Genomic DNA, 22500 nt, shown 5'->3' with positions numbered 1-22500 from the left:
CTCTAGTCGACTCGTCTCGTCCTTGCTTCCTATATTGTTGCTGTATGTATGGTGTGTATGGGTAGACGACGAAGAAGACGACGACGAAGAAGAATAACAGAACGAAGCAAGAGCGGATGAAGAAGGTAGGCGATATAGTGATGCAGGGTAGGATGGACGCTGGTTTTAATGCATTTATATTGCCATTAATATAGTTATTAGTGTTAATATCCTTTGCATGTTTTTAGGAGCTTATCGTGTTATATCATAAATATCAATTTTTTTTTTTTAATTAACAGCTATTTTATATTCCATAAAACCACAATTAATATATATATATATATATATATATATATGCGCGAGTGTGTTAGGTGTGTGTATATATATATATATATATATATATATATATATATATATATATATATATATATATATATATATATATATATATATTACCGTGTTATAGCATGGTTTACCCAGCTCCCAATCTTCAGCATATATCTATCACATATCTCATGTTAAAAAAACATGGAAAGGATAGAGTGTGTGTAAATATTTTTTAAAAAATCGACACGTCAGACACAAGGCTAATAATTGTGAGCGCTGTAAATATCGAAGATCGAGAGTGGGCGGTTCGGAATGGTAAACACGCACGGAAATTGTCCAGTAATTCAACAGGAAAGAGTGAAGCAGGAAGGGGGTGCATGTCTTTCTTTTTTATGTAATGTTTTCTCTTTCTCTGCTTTCACCCCTAATTACTGTGTACACATCGTATCTATATGCACGTACGTACATTGTCGATCCTTTGCCATGGGAATTCGGTAGGTTTTGTCAGGTGAGACCGACGCTGACGACGAATATCCGATGGGGTTGCCGTTTTCTTCGTTGCTTCGTCTCACATTGTGTAGCGGGTCGTACTGTCCGTACATTGGTTAGTCCGAACGTCCGCCTGTCCGTCGGTCGGTCAGTCTCCCCTTTTGTCCTGTGTTTGCATACTGACGCGGATCTCGGAGTTGAGGGTGTAAAAATAGAGAGAGGGTGAGAGAAGGAGGGAGAGATAGACAGTGGGGAGAGGGAGACTGTGTGAACGGGAAGGTCGTGAGCCGACAGTCTCTACTCGTAGCGAGCACGACGGCAAACCCGGCTAATAGTTTTGTAGAAGTCGATGATGAAGGAGAAAAAAGAAGAAGAAACTAGCTGAAAGCTAAGGAAGAAAAAAAAAAACGAGTATACCATATATAAGAAAGGGGAATGATCATATTAAAATAAGAAATAAAAAAAAGGAAATAAAATTGATGAAATAATATAAGTTAGAGAAAGAGGGGAGGAGTGAAATCATAAGAATAGAAAGAGAGAGAAAAAGAGAGAGAGATGAGGGTACTATTATGAATAAGCGGGTGGGGATAATAGTATAGAAAGCGAGAGAGCTTGAAAGGATGAGGAGCAGAGAGACGTGAGATAGAGAGAGGGGGTGAAAAAGTGAGAAAAAGACAGATCAAAGGGAAGGGAATGTAATGTGTATTAAGGGTGGGGTGTGTGCACGGTGTTTAGGGGAATACGGTGGAATAGAAAGAGTTAGTAAATAGAGAGAGGGAGTCTGCTAAGGACGATGAGGGGCAGAAAGGAGTGGGGTATATGTGAGGGAATAGGGCAGAAGGGACACTGAGCGAGAGAGAGAATCGGAGACAGAGATACATATGAGGGAGAGAGAGACAGGAAGTAAAAAACTAGACAGAGAGAGTAAGGGAGAGAGAGAGAGAGTGACGAAAGCGTTGTAGTCTTTAATAAAAAAAATTATAAAACACAAAGAGAATAAATAAATAAATAAAACAGAAGATACCGAGATCCGATTAGAGAGCGGGGGCCACGCGTAAAGAGGGTCGTCAAGGGTGGGTCGTGGGTTAAAGAATATCAAGAAAAAGATTTCAGGCGTTATTATAACACACGTGATTATAGGAAAAACGAGAAAAGAAAAGAAAAAAATGGATCAGGAGAGGCGAACGTTTTTCCTTCGTTTTTTCTTTCCTTTTTCTTTTGTTTTGAAGTTGCATAGCTTCGACTTCAGGTTTCACCCCAGCGCCTGGGCGGAGAAGAGAAGGACCTGCAGAGGGGGTAGTCCCGTCCCCATCAGTGGAAGTTTCTTAGTATTCCAAAATTATCCTCAGCTCCGAGAGAGAGTTTCAAGGTGAAGAGTACACAACTATTTCACGTCGTGTAATTCATTCGGACCTATCAACTCCATTTTACAAGTAGGCACCAGCAAACATCGTCGCTATACCAGCGGTAATAGGAGTAATAATAGACGTAATGGTAGGCGAGATATTAGGTGTGTTTGTAATTGTAGTAGTAGTCGAGTCGGTCTCTGGAAAAACGTGGTGATTGATCGGAATGGAAGAATTTGTATTAGTATTATTCGTTCTGGTAAAGTTAAAGAATTAGTTCAAGCAGTACTAATAATTGTAGTCAGAGAGCTTATAGTACATCGAAGAAACGGCCTATTATAATATACACACACACACACACACATATATATATATACATATATGTGTGTGTGTGTGTCCTAAAATTAATCTATTTTGATTAATATTATTTTTCAAAAGGAATGACGAATACTATATATATATATATATATATATATATATATATATATGTATATATATACACACACACACACAACATGGATAACCGCGTGTAGCCTGACGATTCTCTGCGAGGATGAAACGCAGACTTCTCCGTGTAGCCTTAATACGATGTTCATATATATATATATATATATATATATATATATATATATATATATATATATATATATATATATATGATATATATATGATATATATATGTATGTGTGTATATATATATGTATATATATGCATATATATATATGTATGTGTATATATGTGTGTATATATTTATATGTATATATATATGTATGTGTATATATATGCATATATATGTGTGTATATATGTGTATATATATGTGTATGTATATATGTGGGTATATATATGTATATATATATGTGTATATTTGTGTGTGTGTATATGTGTATTGGGGTGGAGAGGGCTCCTGTAAGCCGTGGTGAAGGCAACCTTTCTAGGAGAAGAAAATCTCTGATTTAAAAAACCATAAAACGGGGGACCAGTGCCCGCATTAAGCTGGTCTGCAGTTTAATTTGTTGCTGGCTATCTTGCTCTTGCTTGTTGCTGGATCTCAACATTTTGAACCAAGAGAGAGACTTAGCTGCCGTACAAAGCTAAGACTCTGTAACATCATCTTTGTATAGATACTCCCTCGGGAATTTGGGGTCATGGATTTTATCATCATATATGTGTATATATATATATATGCATATATATGTGTGCATATATATGTATGTGTGCATATATATATGTGTGTGTGCATATATATATGTGTATATATATATGTATATATATATGTATATATGTGTGTATACATGTATATATAGATGTGTATATATATATATATATATATATATATATATATATATATATATATATATAAATATAAATTTAAGTGGCTGTGTGTGTGTGTCTGTCAGGGTACATTTCCCTACACAAACCTGTCAATTTTCAGTCTACAGACTCGAAATTTGATATATAGGGTATTGAGATTTGAGAAAATCTGTAATTCGTTTTCAACCAGAAATTTTTTTTTTAAAGGGATCAGAGTTCAAGGATTTGACCTTTGTGAACTTTACTCCCTCCGCCAATTTTTGGGCTAAACACTTTAAATTTTACATATAGGTTACTTAGACATGGACTTAATAACTGATTTGAACCCAAAACAATAAATCTTAAGGATTTATAATAGAAGTCATTTTTTTTTAAATTGCCCTCTGCGGTCTCACCCAAATTACTATGAGACTTTCTAGTCTAAACATTTGAAATTTTACATAAAGGGTATTCAAAGATGGGGCAAACTTTTTAATCAGTTTCTATCGAAATTTTGAGCTACCAATATATAAATGTAAGTATGCATGTATAATGTTTTCCTGTCTGTCTCGATCTGTCGAACTGTCGACAGAGGCGATTGATTTTCACAACATCAGTATCTTTTTAAAGCTCGCCCCTTCAGACGAAAAATATCGTAAAATTAGCTAAAACATGAATTTATTCACCCTCAACTGGGCACTTTTCTACAGGAAGGGGTCGCTTTTTTCGCCGATATTTTCAAAAGACATCCCCTCTTTCCGATTGTGTAGCCTTAATTTAAACCTACGTTACTTCCGGTTTGGTGATGGTCGTAACAGCAAAGACGTCAGGGTTTCCCCCGTTTTTTCTCCCTTCGCGGTAAGCATTAGAGCATACCTTCCTACTACCACTTTTTTGTGCTCAACACACAGCTCCAAATACCCGGGGAACGACGGGCACGCATTTTAGTATATATATATATATATATATATATATATATATATATATATATATATATATATATATATATTAGCCGTTCAACCGAAATACTGCGTCCAAGTACTCCCCCTGAGTCCGTATGTTATTGCTCGTCTGAGCTCCAATCTTTGTCCAACTTTTACGAAAAACACCTGTATAGCTGAAAATACTGTCAATAATTTACCTCACTTTTCGTCTGCGCCTAAACGTAAGCGTAGATTATCTGAACGAATCTTCATTCTTGGAATTGCAAGCCTGCGAAACTCTTGTTTCCCTGCTTTACATCTAACTACTATATGGTCGTCTTCAATTTCAACGTAAACAATTTCTTAATGACCCGCCCCTTTAATAAATCGAATTACCACATTTCCGCTACTAATGATTGCTGTAATATTGGCCCATTGCCTGCCGTGCACTAATTTACCCTTATCTTCGAGTGATGTTCGAACTGTGATTAGTGAGGACCTATTCATAAAAAGAAAAAAAGGGGTATACTTATGTAAAATTCGCAAACAATTCAAATACGTTCGCTACAATTACAGTATTATTCAAACACATTAATATGGAGATATCGGTTGTTGTTCTACGAACAATACGTTGACATAATTATATATTACAGCATCTTTCGAATTGGGATTTAGCAAAATATATATTTGCAAAAATATTCTGCTTTAATATGGAAACAAGCATCGGACTTTATAGTAGAAAGTATATATGCAGACACATCTATATCTATATATATGTGTACGGCATAATCACGTTGACACACCGGTTCCCGCTCGATCATCGAAGTTAAGCAACATTGAACCTGATCAATACTAAATGGGTGACCATTTGGGATTTTCAGGTGTTGTATGTGCTCTCCGACGTTCTCAGCATTGTTTAAAGTGCTCCTGGACTTTTACTTTCCACGTGACTCAAACAGTGCCGATTCAGGAGAAGTGTAGGTAGATATTGCGCAACCCTTGCATCACAATTACATGCGCAACTTTCCCTACAAGGGGTATCCTTTGTCTTTCGAGACTGAACGGAGGAATCGAGTGTGCTTCCTTGAACAGCAGGGATAATTCCTGATTATTTCTTTTGCGATGTATTTTTCTATTTGGCAAGCCAATGTTCGAACGTTCTATGTGAGTTTATAAAAGACATTTGCCATAGTCGCTGACGTTACAACTTCTTTTTATACTCGAACAGAAACGTCGAACATTGGCTTGGTTAATAGTAAAAAACGAACCGCAAGAGGAACAAATACTCAGTATAACTGCTGTTGAATGGAACATGCATAAGAGAAAAAATGATGCCCAAATATACTAATGTATGCATGTACTAGCAGGTCGGTTGGCTTTGCCTGGCTATAGACACCCTTCAGTATGACATGCAAATTTCATATTTATTAATAACTAGCGGGGGTACCCGGCGTTGCCCGAGTGTTTGTTTCCGGGACGGGGGGGGAGTTTTAAAAACTGTTATGGTAGGTAAGTAGGAAGGATCAAACCCGGAGTCATGAGTAAAAGTAGGAAAATAAAGTGTGAAAAAAAAACAAACATCTGCAACGTTAACAGTTCGGCCACCAAGAAAAGTCCATTCCAGTTGTTTAGAAAAAAAAAAAAAAAAACGACTACGGTAGGTCGGCGCGAACGTGAAAATATAATGTGAATTGTCCAGCACGCTAACCACTACGCCACAGAGCACTGCAGCTTAGTTTAGTGATTGTAAATAACTTCACATGAAAGAACTACGAAGCCAAACCGGAGTTCTCTTCTCAACTGTTCCTTGTGAACGATCCCCAAACGGTGTTAAGTGGTGGCAGGGGGAGGAGGAATTTATTAGAGAGAAACTATTTTACCACTTCCATTGATCTTAACCGATTTTGGCCATTACTTCTCAGCAGAAAAAGTATAGAAATCTAAGATTATCGAGGAATTTGAGAAATAATAAGCCTATAACACACCTCAGATATTGTTCTGCCGTTTGTGCATATTATATTTGCATGAAATATCTTGATTTTTAATCCTATTAATGTCAAAATCAGACGGGAAAAAATGAGTTCATTTTATCTATATAGAGAAACGAAAACATTGCCTATGGAGTATTGCATTGTAGATAATCATGGAGGATTATAATCGATCGCAGGAATTGGTAGAATTTGATCCCCCAATAAATCGAATTGGTAGAATTTGATCCCCCAATAAATCGCTTAAAAATATTAGTTCATATGTTCGTCATTTCAGAAGCAGACTCGTGATATTTGTTTTAAACGGTAGAATGTTCTAGGCTAGAAAATTTGTTCAAGTTTTTTGTTTTTTTTTGCTTTTGTTTTGTAAATTAAGGGAACGTTAAGTCCAAACGGAGTAAATGTATTAGCTGGATTGTAACCGGTGCCTGCTTACAATGATATTTCGCAAAAGTAAATCAGCAATTTTTCAAGGATAAAGCATCCGTCATAACCATGATGAAATAGTTGCGGAATGTTAGTGGCATATTTTATGTGAAACTAGCGGTTGTACACAGCGTTTCCCGGATGTGTTTGGATAGTTAAGTGAAGGTGGTGTCGAGAGAGTGTCTAGGTGGAAGTTTTAGCGGGACATATAAACATATATACAAGCAATCGTCGTTTGATATGGTCGGAAGATGGGAAGAGAGGTGTTAAAATGTGGTAGTCGCGGTGCAGAGATAAAAACAACCGAAATGCAGTTTTGGTGGAGGGAGGTGTGAAAAAAAAAGTGGGGGAAGGCAGGCTCGAACCGGTAACGTGAAGGAGGAAAAGAGGTTGAAAATAAATTAAACATCTTAGCTGATACATCTATAGCGCAGCCGGATGTCGTGAACCTTGGATATAAGGGTAGTCAATCGAAAATAGAAGATGATTTGAAAATGCCGACGAAAAAAGCGACCACTCCTTGTAAAAAAACAACTGAGTTTAGGATGACGAAATTAAAGTTTTTGACCAAATTTTACAATATATATCGTTAGAACGAATGAGATTAAAAACGGTATCGGTTTCGTCACGGTCCGACGCGTTTGCCGGAAGTTTTACCGAAACTTACACATATAGCAATACACACAAACACGCAAACCGATGTTTGAGATTCTAAAATAGATGACCTTCCAAGAATAAAATGATAGCCGTTGCGTAGATTGCGTGATAAAATATTAGGATTCAAAAGTTCAACTAGGTAAAAAGAAAAGAAAGTACTTTGGATTGAAAACAAAAGGGCGCTGGCTACCCGAACATTTCTTGGGGCATTTAGTAAGCCTTCTATGCGTACATATTTAACACACTATGACGGGTTAAATTATTTCCTCCTTTCTCATTCCAGTCCTCCTGCATGTATACAAGTCCCAATGTCAAGTCATCGAAATCGTACGGCAACATGCATACACTAACACGGAATCCTGGCGTTGCCAGGGATTGGATGGGAAAATATTTCACACTTCAATATTTTAAGTGTCATCAAAATCTAGGAACCACCTCTTTTTCAATTGAATCGATAATTTCCATGATTTAGTTGAGCACCCACCGAGTTCTACCGGACGGAAGCTTCAGATCCCTTCACTCTGTTCTTTAGTACACAATTCCATTGCAGTCTGCATACCACTATAGGATCTATTGTTTATTTTATAAAATTAATTTTATATACACAGTAGAATCCCTGGACACGGCATTAAAAATGAGTAATAAAATCCAGTACAGTATATAATACACAGCTATATAACCAAATATCATCATAAATATCACCGTAAGGCGATGCAAATATCGAAACCAGGGACCAAAATACATCCTATTTGACACAGTTACCGGGGAAAAACGTATATGAGGATCACCGTATCCCGAGGTTTTATTATAATTGCTTAGATTAAAATTGTAAAAAATATCAGGAAAAATCTATCAATTGTTCTTAAAACAGAAACATTCATTTCTAACGCGCCCCAGGTGTCTCAAAGAACTTTGTGTTGATTTTATATGTACCGTCCTTCGGTTTGTATGATAATAGAACTTCTCGCTAATGGAAAGCTGTTTATTGTGTTAACTTTGATCAAAACCGCCTGCTTCCTCTTTGAATCAGATTTTTTTTCGATTATCGATACACATCGAATATATTCTGATACACAATTTATCCGAGAACGATTCAATATGCAGGAAGTGTATATTGTGAAATATCATAAAAATCTACTGAGTCGATTCGGAGGTTATTAGGTGCAAATTCACATACACAGTTTTTTTTTCTTTTCTCTTTAATAGTAGGTATACTTTTTGTGAATATATTGGACTCAAAGCTGATTTACGACAACAACTGGCTAATATAATGGGTTAGGTTCATTCTTGAGAATTAATCTCATGCAGAATGATGGCAATTGCTACGTGGTCCTCTCTGTAAAAAAGCATGCATTGCCTAATTCTGACTAAATATATTTACGAAACTCTTGAAGGACTCACCGATACACAAGGTATAAACTCTCCTTGAGTTATACTTAAACTGTAAGGTGCCATTCTTGAAAGTGACACCAATATGTGTACTAAGTGGTGCTACAATTCTCGTTCGCTATGTTCCGTTTGCTTTAAAGACAAACTTTTTTTTCATCTCTGTTAGAGTTTTTCTTTGTGACTATATCGGACCACAAGGATGCTTGCAACGAGGGACTCGAAATCATAAAAAAAAAGAATGGCTAAAACATTACACGAATGATAATGTTTTCGAATAAAGTTGAAAATCATAAACCTACGCCAGTATTTATACATTAAAAATATGTGACAACAGAGTTGCACACTCACCTAAAAATCTTTCAAATAAAAGTCCGAAAATACTGCATAGGCGTCATTTAACTAAAGGTTTTAAGAATCTTATTCCGGAACCCAAATAAAAGAGTGTACTTGATAAGATTTTCAATTATCAAACATTTTCGTCCTTCAGCGAAATATGAACATTTTTAAATGTACAGTAAAAAATTGCACTTAAAAACATTACAGCAATTATTAGAAAATAGAAATCAGATTTTAACCGAGTAAATAAATTTCGTTTTAGTAAATATATTTGTTTAAATCGGCATTTTAAGGCTATTATCGTTCAAATGATGAAAGATCAGATTCGTCAACAGATGAAAACCGAAGAACATTTGTTCACACAACACCAACTTCAAACAAATCAGATCCAACAACAAAATGGTCATGGATATGACCTTAAACTATATCCGATGGGGATGCCCCAGTTTGTGGGTTTTTGGGGGTGTGGAGCCACCATTTAACTGACATTGCTTCCAGATTCACTCTTACCTGGAGTGGTAGTATCTGTTAGGGTCCGAACTATGGGTTAAATAGAAACGTGCTTGAAAAAAAAAAATATTAAAACTTGTCACCAGGCTTTCGGCTGAGGCGCACCGACCGAGGCATGCCGAAGGGGTTACTCGGGTAATCCTTGTAATTACAAGAATGCCCCCCCCCCCTTTAGGGGAGCTTGCTTTTGATACCCACTTTCTCGGCCTAGTGCCAAATATTGGTGATGTCGGCAGCAATTAAATAACTACCCCATAATGGCTAAAAAATATTGCGATATATCTCTAAGGTAACAAAGACGTATATAAAGATGGTTTAAATATAGACTTTGAACTGCAAAACAGGGCGTACAGGGGGAGATTACTGACGCATCTAGAATTATTTATTAATTTGAAACAATAGAATAAAATACGGTGCGTACTGGGTTATGAAATCTCTTTATGGCAAGATTAATGCCTATTACGAATATTAATGTATATATATATATTAGTGTATACATATATTAGTGTATATATATATAAGTGTGTATACATATTAATGTATATATATATATATATTAGTGTATATATATATTAGTATATATATATATTAGTATATATATATATTAGTGTATATATATTAGTGTATATATATATATATAGTGTATATATATTAGTATATATATTAGTATATATATATATTAGTATATATATATATATATTAGTGTATGTATATATATATATTAGTGTGTGTATATATATATATTAGTGCGCATATATATATTAGTGCGCATATATATATATATATTAGTGTGTATATATATAAGTATATATATATTAGTGTATATATATATTAGTGTATATATATATTAGTGTATATATATATATATGTATTAGTATATGTATGTATACATATATATATATATACATATATATATATATAACACCAACATTACATGTACAAATTATAAGTGTCAAATTTTCAATTTAGCAGACGGTAGATGTCCTTATTTGCCTATTTTATTAAAAAATCAATAAAACTGAAAGTGTTTCCTTATTGAAAGGTTTATAAAATTGGCCCATGAGAGACAAAGTTAAATTTAAAGTATATAAATATACCTGGGGAATATGAAACAAACATTCTTGTTTTATTTCACATTTTGTTTTATTCGTATTGAGTATTTTTCAGTGGCAAATATTTTGAAACATAAATGTTGCTTTTAAACAATTTCTCCATAGACAAATGACTTCCATTTACAAAGGTAAGTGCAATAAAATATCTGAAAAGTCAAAAACCACATTCAAGTATAATATAACTGCAAAAAGACAACGTGACCTTCTATGTATAGTATTCATCAGGATATTAAAGTATTGGAAATTTGTAACGAACTTTAGAAACAAAATCGCACATAAATTTCTGCTTACAAATATGAAAGTATTAGACCACTATAAGAATTCAAAGAACACAATGGGGTCGATGTTGATGAAGAAAGATAAAAAAGGAAGTGCTATGTTTAAATAACTCTCTATCAAGCTCTCTCTCTCTCTCTATATATATATATATATATCTGCATACATTCACAAACACACACACACATATATATATATATATATATATATATATATATAACGAAGAGCAATAAATGTTCTCTGGAAAATCAACCCTCTTATCTCCAACCAAGAGTATCTCATCTGCATATCAGGTGGTAACATTACAGGCATATAAAGAGACAAGGCAGCCATTTTTGTTTTTTTCTTTTTCATTCATTTCGTCCTACGACCGAGCTGTTGAATTATGAACACGCGCTAGTTAGGTAAGTCATGTGTTTTCCTACACTCCCTTCTGATCTCATAATCAAAACAGGGCAAGTGGCCGATTATTTTTATCGGGTAATTCTTCAAAGAATCGGGGGCAGCACTTCCTCATTACCACCGTTACTGCCACCAGTCTGTTCTATTATCCTCTCTCGTGGTTCCATAGGCGGTATTTCACGATCAGGCAGGGGGGCAGTATTCGTCTTTATGGATACTTTTTCGAAGAATTGGAGGCATCACTTCCTCCGTGCCATCTTCTTCAGTATGTTCCTCATCTCTTCTTGTAGTGCTATAAGCGGTGTTTCACAATAATGAAGCGTGGACAGGTACTTTGATGAGGAACTGGTTGCATTACTTCGTCGTGTCCATCTTTCTCTTCACTATTGACACCAGTATGCCCCATCATTCCCTAATATGGTTCTGTATGTAGTGTTTCTATGCTCACCTGAAGGCGAAATAGGCTATCAGAATCATTCCTTAACTCAGACAATGATCCAAGTAAATTAAATTTCAATATATATATATATATATATATATATATATATATATATATATATATATATATATATAAATTATTAACGAGTTTATATTTTTCTTAATATTTGTAGGAACGAGTAAATAAAACACCATGACACTTTGAGAAAGTGCTTACAATACTATTCAGAAACTCCTGTCCAAAAACTAAAGAATTTAAAGCATTATTCGCGAAACTATGGCAGAATATGGGTATATCTGTTGTTTCAGTGTGTCAAGTTATCAACGAAGTTGAGAAAAGAAAAACATAACTTGTTTATTGAAATAATTTACAAACATAAAATGAACTAGGAAAAATGCTTAAAACAGAATAACTACATAACACTTTCTACGCTGACATAATTAGTAAGGGAAATGCGATCCTTTTATATGAAGGAATTGTGAAAAAAACGTTGTGACTTTTATGAAAGCCGTAAGTCCACAGAATTAGTCAAATTTGTGATTTTTTCAAAAGTTATTCCTCGCGATACACCCTGGAGAGAATCCCACAACTCATTTTTGCTATGTAATTGACGTCCACTTGCATAGAGGCGTCGCTTCATGATATTCTAAAGGTTCTCAATTGGGTTCAAATCTGGTAAATTTGCAGGTCATTCAAGCTTCCATAGACCAGAGAACCCCAGTTGTTGCAAATACTCTTTGCTTTTGTTTGATGCATGTGAAAGAAACATTATTCTGCATAAAAATATTAGTCCTTCTGTACGTCAACTTTTGCTTTTTCAATCATGGTTGAAAGTGATCATTCAGAAAATTCATGTAAGCATTTACGTCATTTCTACTCCTTCTGGAACTTTCCATGTATCAACAAAAGTACCTCCAATAATCCCAGACCAAATCATTATCCCACGACAACCTTGTTGGCGTCTTAAACGGTGATGAAGATGTCGTCCATCTAGGACCCATTCTTGCTCCAGCTACTTGGGCCATAAAGAGTGACACACGATTCATCCGTAAACAAAACTTTGGAAAAATCCGTTTTCATTTTGTCCTCTGCTCATTTCAATCGGTTTTGTATGTGATTATGCTTTAATGGAGGCTTTGTAACATACTTACCAGAGTTTGTCACTTCTCTCAGAAGGCGACATCAAATACTTTTTGAGATATTCTTTAATCCGGCTCGGTCAAAGGCTACGCGACTGGTCATCCCAGAGTTCTTAACAACTTCACGTTTAATTGGAGTAGAGAACGACGTGTAGCAACTCTTGATTTACCTTTATTACCTCTCTTACGTGCCTTTCCAGGGTCTTTGACAAATTTCTTCACGGTTTGATTGTACTTTCCAGTCATTTTCGATATTTCAGGACAGTTTTACATTTTGCTAGCTTTTCTGTAGTATTGCTCTTTTCAGAACTACTCAAACCGCATTTACTAAATTTATTAAAGAAACAAACCATCTTGTCAATTATTTGTCACTCCTCAAATACCGTGGATGAAGCAGTTATCATGGGCAGTTGTTTACATAGAGCAGAATAATACAAAAATTTTCAAAACACAAAAAAATCATTTTGATTTTCATTTGACTGTAAAGAAAAGTGTATAAACACCACCACAAAATCTCCTATAAATAAATATATGAACACTCTTACATTTAAAAGCGATGAAAACCGTGCATAGATTTGTTGAGATCCCGTGGTCCGGGAGTAAAACATCAGATTACGTATCGAGCGGTGGTGAGTTCGAGTCTTGATAATTTTAGCTATACTGAGGAGAAGGGAATCTTCGAAACATATCATGTCTATAGATAACTAACTTTTTTGCGCATAGAAAATATTTAGATAATAAATTAATTACAACTAATACGTCCTAAACATGTGAGGGGCGATTAGAATATAAACAAGGGCATATAACCGTTCTCTTTAAATCACTCAATGAGTTATAAATTAACACCGCACAATCGATTATAATAAAAATAAATAAATCACGCTTACAATTTAAAAGCAATAAAATCCATGCATAGAATTGGTGAGATCTCGTGGTCGGGTGTTAAGACATCAGGCTACGTGTTGAGTGGTGGTGAGTTTGAGTCTCAATCAGTTTAACTATACTGACGAGAAGTGCAACTTCGAAACATGCCAAGTCTATAGATACGTTAATTTTATGCACGTATAAAATGCTTAAATAAATATTCAAATAAATTAGAAAGAATGATTAGATTTAGATAGGCATTGTAAGTATTAAAATATTTAACAAATATTTAATTCTTATTTGAACATAGTTTCTAGTAATAAACCATTCTCGAGTTTATTTATTTACAATATTAAACATAAATAAAATTAGAAAAAAAAACGTAAAAGAGAGACAAACGATTCATAGTAATTGAATGTTTTTGATATGTTCGAATAAGGGGTTGTAGTATTTTCATAGTATGCCAAGCGCAACGTCAGAAATAGAGATTTAAGTGACCGAAATTTTAACTGCTGACAATCTAATTTAAAAATGTTTCAGTAACGGAGGAATGTTTTGAATTAAGAGTGGAATATAATTTACAGAAATGTGTCAATCAATGAAATTGTAAATATAATATAATTGGAATGTTTGATTTTAATAAACAAAAATACGCGAAAAAAGACCAGTCATAGATTTTTGGCTAGGTGGATACAGCATATAGTGAGTTTAGACACGCCTTAGAATGTTAGTGCAGACAGACAGGAGCAAGATCGATGATAAATATATGGACACAACTGTCTCATTGGTCAACCTTCGAAGAGGGGGACAACACTCTGAAATAAAGGTTGCCGAAAGAAAACCAAACACTTCTGTTCCTAGGAAAACCTCCTTTGCATCTACCGGTCCAACAAGATACAACATTGACCAAGTATTTTCATTTATTGGATTAATAGTGTAATTCTGGTAAAGAGCTGAGTTACCAGCATTTGAACTGGTAAAAATTGGATGGAAATAAACTGGTTTAGTTACGGAAAAAAACGTTTAACATTAAGAAATTTAATGTAAGGAATAATTTAGCCAGAAATAGTTCTAACAATAAAATGTTTAGAAAGATGTTTAACAAACTATGATTGAGTTGTTAGATTTAAAAATAGATACGTGGAAAAAGAAAAGGCAGACATCTTTGCTTGCGTAGATACATCGGGTAACGAGTTTAGAGACACCTTAAACAGTTAGAGTAGACAGCAGATGCAAGATCGATAATTAAGATAGGGACATCCCTCTCTCAGTCCCCAACCTTTCGAGGAGAGGAACAACCTTCTGTAATAAAGGTTGGTTGGTTGTTTTACGGCATATCAACCCTATTCGGGTTATTTAATGCCGAACCCAAAGATTTTTTTAATAGAATATATGTGTGGTTTTCATGTCGGTTTCTATTTAACCCATGGTTGAGACCCTAACAGGTACAACCATTCCGGGTTAGAGTGAACCTGGGAGCAATGTTATTAAAGGGTGGCTCCACACTCCCCAAAGCCCACAAGCTGGGGCCTCACGCGTGGATATATTTTAAGGTCATATCCAGGTCCCCATTGAGGGAATTTTTCCCTCTGCAGGAGGGCAGTTGGCGTATTCTAATGCCCCAACGACAGGGCCTCTGGAATAAAGGTTTCCAAAAGAAACCAAAGGTTCTTTGGTTCGTAGTTGTATCTCCGTTGCATCAAGATACAGGTTTTGTCAAGTGCTTTACTTTATTGGAAAGATGTTGTAACCCGATAGAATGATATTGACCCCCTTTTGTTAAAAGTAAATCTTGCTTGTCTGATAATAAACAGATATTTTTATTCCACCCTATATTTGTCGATCAATGCAAACAAACACAAGATAATTTTACATTTTGAAAATTAATCGATCACACGTAAATACATGTATGAAGAACATCTGCACGTTAAACAAGACACTAGTTACAAACACATACAGTTATGTACAGAATATATACACGCCCCGCGGGAATACAACAGCGTGCGGGTGATTTTGTATGTGAAAGATTATTCCTAGCCGATTTATTAGTTGTTTTTGTTTAAAAACGTGTTCGTAAAGGCGTGTAAGAAGAAAACAAAGGATAAAAGGATATCACGGTTAAGGTTAGGAGCGGGAATAAAACTAGAAAAAAAAAAACTTAAAAAATAAAAGGGACGCACATTAAAGCGTGTTCATATATAATAAAAGACGGACTAATGGAATCACTTATTCGAACTATAATCTGTGAAAATTTCATAGACAAACATTATTTAAATTTTCATTTTTAATATCAATTCAGTGCATTAATTTCAAACTCCACTGACTTTTACGAATCGCTTATGGCCGAAAAAGTTTCATCGATTTACCCCTATAGACCTTCTGAAAATTGTCGCGTTTACATTCGAACTTGAACGACACCCATTAAAACAAGAAGCCTTGTTCGCCCTGTACAGGCTTTTTTGTCTGTAAAATTGCCAGTTAAGTGTGTTGAAGTTTTTCCACCTCCTATTTAATTCCATATAACAATGCTCTTTCGCAGATGTCAAGAGTTTTCATATCGTAAGTGTTGGTCTATACATATTAGTATTAATGCTTACATATTATATACTACATATACATGTTAGTGTTAATGCTTATATATTATACATTATATACATATTAGTAATGCTTGTATTCCGCTGATGGGTACACAATATTTCAATATTCAAATTGACAATTTTGGAGTTTTTATTTACAAACACGCATATATATATATATATATATATATATATATATATATATATATATATATATATATACACATATATAAATATGTGTACATACGTACACATATACATATAATATAATTAATAATAATAAAAAATAATAATATATATGATATATATAATTTAAATTAAAAAATAAATCATAAGTGAATGTAATAATGAAATCATTTGTTTTTATTTCTTTGTCGATATTTTGTTAAAAATAGCCTCACTCGTGTAGAAAGTCAAGTCTGTGGGATTTTTTCCTTTTTCACTTGGATTTTACGGTGAAAGTAATCCCTCAGAGTAAAAGGAAATAAAAAAAGTTAATCTACTTTTGGTAGAGCAAACTGTGTTGTCGAGCGTAGGGGTAAATAATAGATTTCCTCGTGCTTTTGAAGAGAGTTATTTATTTTAATAAAATATTAAATATTTAGAAAAAGCTTTAAGTGTCAAGTATAATGATAGAATCATTTTTATTTATTTTTACTGTCGATATTTCGTCAACCTATCCTCATCAGCATGGATAGCCCGAGTCGATCATTACATTCGACACTTATATTTTTTTTCAAAGTGTCTCATTGAATGTGTGGTATACTCTGAGGAGTTGTAGACGACCAACCATGTCAGTGGATAATTATGTTTTCAAAATATTATATTTGTCGCTTGCAATTTAGTGGTACTTAATTGGTAAAGCGAAACATTAGTTCCATTTAGGTAACAACGCACTTACGTATAAATAAATAAGTTAGTAAAAATATATCGAAAAATCAAAAACAAATAAACAACATATAAATATATTATATATTTATTCATAAATATATGCCTATGTATTTACATATATATATATATATATTCATAGATGAAAAATTTATATGTACATTATATATATATATATATATATATATATATATATATATATATATATATATATATGTATATATATACACAGAAAAAGTACCCGTCGTCGACTGGGTTCAAAAACAGCATACAGAAAATGGGCTCTGATTTATGAAAGTATGATAGGTTATGAAAGGAATTGTTGTAGAGAGATAGCTTCGAATGTGAGGGTATTAACCCCAAAGCAAAATATGATGAAGTAAAAATAAAATAGATAAACCCAATAGTTTATTATACCATACCTGTTCACACTGAAACACTTATCACAATATTTTGTGGATCTATATTAAAAAACCTTGTTAAACTTTGTGGCACATTTCCATTCTATAGAGGTCAGGCGCGAACGAACATCCCATAATTTTATTATACCATATTTCTTCAAATTAAAACGTAATTATCAAATTATACTTACGCAGATAGATATGAAAAGTCTTACACTCATTAAAGTGTGTGTCTATTTCAATTCTATGGAAGCCGGATCGAACGCAGACCCCACAATTTTTTTTTATTCCATCCCTATTTACGTTAAAACATACTTATCAAAGTTTTCTTATGTACATCTATATTAAAAACACTTGTAAATGTTTTTATTTTTTATTTCTAAGTTTTTTATTTCCATACTTTGTATATAAGGTCACAATTCGCCCATGTATGGAGTACTGCTTTCACATTTGGGCTGGTGACTCTGCTACTTGTCTCTCCCTCCTTAACAAGGTTAAAAAGACAGTTGCTAACCTGAAAAGAACTGCACTGGAATCTAAGATTAAGCCTCGGTCCAATCAACGAAATGTTGTCTCCCTCTGCCTGTTTACGAGTATTTTAGTGGTGAACTCAAACGAACTGCAATCACTTGTGCCCCCACGACATGAGAACGCTCGACAATCATAACAGACTGCTACATCCATCCACAACACTGTAGAGATCCCAAGATGTAACCGATATTTCTACTACATTAGTTTCTTCCCAGGAACCGCTAGACTCTGGCATATGTGTGTATACATATGATAATATACGTATATACACACACACATATATATATATATATATATATATATATATCCATAAATATATATATATGAAAATATACACACATATATATATATATACAAATATATACATATATATATATACAAATATATACATATATATATACATATATATATATATACAAATATATACATATATACAAATATATATATATATATACCAATGTATACATATATATACATATAAATATATATATATATACAAATATATATATATACACACATATATACAACAATATATATATATATATACCAATGTATACATATATATATATACACACATATATATACATATATATATACACATACATACATATATTTATACAAATATATATATATATATACAAATATATACGTATATATATACAAACATACATGTATATATACAAAAATAAACATATATATATACATATACATACAAATATATATGTATACTTACATATATTTACACATATATATACAAACATATATATATATACATATATATACACATATATAGACAAATATATATGTATATATACATATATATACACATATATATACGAAAATATATGTATATATACATATATATATATACATATATATATACTAAAATATATGTATATATACATATATATACACATATATATATACTAAAATATATGTATATATACATATATATACACATATATATGTATATATACATATATACACACATATATATGTATATATACATATATATACACATATATATGTAGATCTACATATATACACATATATATACAAACATGTATATATACATATATATATACACATATATACAAATATATATGTATATATACATACATATACACATATATACAAATATATATGTATATATATACATATATACACACACATATATATACATATATATACACATATATATACATATATATATACCCATACATATACCTATATACACATATATATATATATATACATATATACACATATATACAAATATAAATCAATATATACATATATATACAAATATATATGTATAAACAAACACATACATATATACATAAATATATAAATATATGTACCCATATATACATATATATATACAAATTTACATGTATATATACATATATATGCACAAATATAGACAAATATACATGTATATATACAAATAAATACATATATAAATAAATATATATAATATATCAATGTATATATACAAATGCATACATATATATATATAAATATATATGCACATATCAATGTATATATACAAATGCATACATATATATATACACTTGTGCCCGATATTATTCATACCCCTCGGATCTTTGAGATTTCTATAAGAATATTGCTCAAACCAGAAGGTAGACAATATTAAAGGGATTTCAAACAATAAATCAAGCATAAGCATTTAATTTAAACTCAACAAATAAATAAATTATGCAAGTTTGAAACATTATACAAAGAAAAACAATAATGGCACTAGTTCAAAATTATTCATACCTCTCTTACTAATAGTCAATAGCATGCCCTTTATTCTTAATAACTGCCTGTAACCGTTTGGGATATTTATCAACAAGGTTTTTACAAGCATCAACACTGATTTTTGACCATTCTTCAATGCAGTAGTTCTCCAAATCCCTCAAATTTCTAGGTTTCCGCTTTTTAACCTCAGTTTTCAATATGTGCCAGAGGTTTTCGATAGGGTTCAGGTCGGGACTCTGGCTAGGCCATTCCAAAACATTAATTTGATTATCCTCAAACCATTTCTTGACTATTTTGGCAGTATGTTTTGGATCATTATCCTGTTGAAGGACCCAGTTTGGTCCTAAATGGAGCTTCTCCGCATCCTGTCTAATGTTTTTCTGGAGTATCTCCAAATATTGCTCCTTCTTCATGGTTCCATCTATCTTGACCAAACTACCTGGACCACTAGCCGAAAAGGAGCCCCAAAACATTAGGCTACCACCACCATGTTTCACCGTGGGTATTGTGTTCTTTGGGTTGTAAGCTTCTCCTTTCTTCCTTCAAACGTAAGAAGCATCCATATGGCCAAACAATTCAATTTTTGTTTCGTCAGTCCACAAAATACTTGAGAAAACGGACTCTGGAGAATTCACATGGGTCATAGCAAAATTTAGACGTGCTGCAAGGTGTTTTCCGGTGTGCAATGGAGTCCTTCTTGGTCTTCTTCCTTTCAGACCATTTTCATGCAGAGTCCTTTGCAATGTTTGCCTTGATATTTTTATGCCAGAAGACTCCAGATTTTCTAAAATGTCCTTATTAGTGGTGGTTGGATTTGCATTAACACTTCTTACAATATTCCTGGTGGCTCTAGCAGACAGTTTCCTTTTCTTTCCTCTACCAATCAAGTTGTTTGTTGTGTGGTGGCTCTGGAATTTTTTGATGATGCTCTGTACTGTTGCTGTAGGGACCTCAAATTTCTTGGAAATTGACTTGTAACCTAACCCATCCTTATGTGAATTCACAATTTTAGTCCTAAGATCATTACTAAGCTCTTTTTTCTTCCTCATTCTAATAATTTTTATTCTTTTATTGGTTTTCAGTTGATATCATTTTAATTTCTGAAAAATGCAAAAAACGAAATGAAATTAATCAAAGGTTGTATAAAAGCATTCAAAATAAGAATCAAACAGAAAACAAACAGTCAGAAACTCGATTAATACTGAAAAAATAAGGGGGTATGATTATTTTTGTACATTGCAGATTTTATAAATAGCTGTATATTTCTTTTATTACAAGTATCCCGAGATTTTAAAATGACGATAATGATCAGAAGAGGTTTATTAAGAATATGTATCAATATGGACGTAAACAATAAATTCTTACAAAAGTTACACCTAATACACTCAATTTTCCAGTGGGGGGTATGAATAATATCGGGCACAATGTATATATAAATATATATGCACATATACACACATATATATATACAAATATATATGTATATATACGTATATATGTATACAAATATAGATATATATACACAGATATATACAAAGATATATGTATATATACAAATACATACATATATATATATTTATATATATAAATATATATATACACATATATACATATATATATACAAATATATATGTATATATACGTATATATACAAATATACATGTATATATACATAGATATATACAAATATACATGTATATATACATAGATATATACAAAGATATATGTATATATACAAATACATACATATATATATATATATATATATAAATATATATATACACATATATACATATATATATACAAATATATACATATATATATATATATACAAATATATACATATATATATATACACAAATATATACATATACAGATATATAAAAAATATATATAGAGATCTATACATATATATATATATATATATATGAATATATACATATATATATTTAATATATACATATATTTAATATATACATGAATATATACATATATATATTTAATATATACATATATTTAATATATACATATATATATTTAATATATACATATATTTAATATAAACATATATATATATATATACATATATATGAATCTTTACATATATATATATAAACATATATATATGTATACATATATATTCATATATATATGAATATGTACATATAAATATATACACATATATATATGTATGCCTATATATACCCAAATATATATATATCTATACATACATATATATAAATATATACATATAGTAAGATATATATATATATAAATATATACATGTGTGAAGATATATATATATATATACATAAATATATACATATATGAAGATATATATATATATATATGAATATATACATATATGAAGATATATATATATATATATATGAATATATACATATATGAAGATATATATATATATATATATATGAATATATACATAT

The 22500-nt window shown here is 32.1% G+C and overlaps 1 protein-coding gene and 1 long non-coding RNA gene across 2 annotated transcripts in view; one reads left to right on the top strand and one right to left on the bottom strand.

The window, feature by feature from the left end:
- Nucleotides 1-2372, bottom strand: part of LOC145241553 (uncharacterized) — an 811530-nt gene extending 809158 nt beyond the window's left edge. The window contains exon 1 of the mRNA XM_080104618.1: nucleotides 1-2372. This exon is cut by the window's left edge and continues 335 nt beyond it. The gene's annotated coding sequence lies outside the window, so the exon portion shown is untranslated.
- LOC145241555 (uncharacterized) overlaps nucleotides 1-22500 on the top strand; it is a 391973-nt gene that overhangs the window by 4 nt on the left and 369469 nt on the right. The window contains exon 1 of the long non-coding RNA XR_013862581.1: nucleotides 1-125. This exon is cut by the window's left edge and continues 4 nt beyond it. This is a non-coding gene — a long non-coding RNA (uncharacterized LOC145241555). The remainder of the gene's footprint in view (nucleotides 126-22500) is intronic.

The sequence above is a fragment of the Euprymna scolopes genome, chromosome 20, assembly GCF_053919585.1.
Source record: "Euprymna scolopes isolate OS-2025 chromosome 20, ASM5391958v1, whole genome shotgun sequence".
Taxonomy (NCBI): Eukaryota; Metazoa; Mollusca; class Cephalopoda; order Sepiida; family Sepiolidae; genus Euprymna; species Euprymna scolopes.
This window is presented reverse-complemented; position numbering and strand designations above follow the sequence as displayed.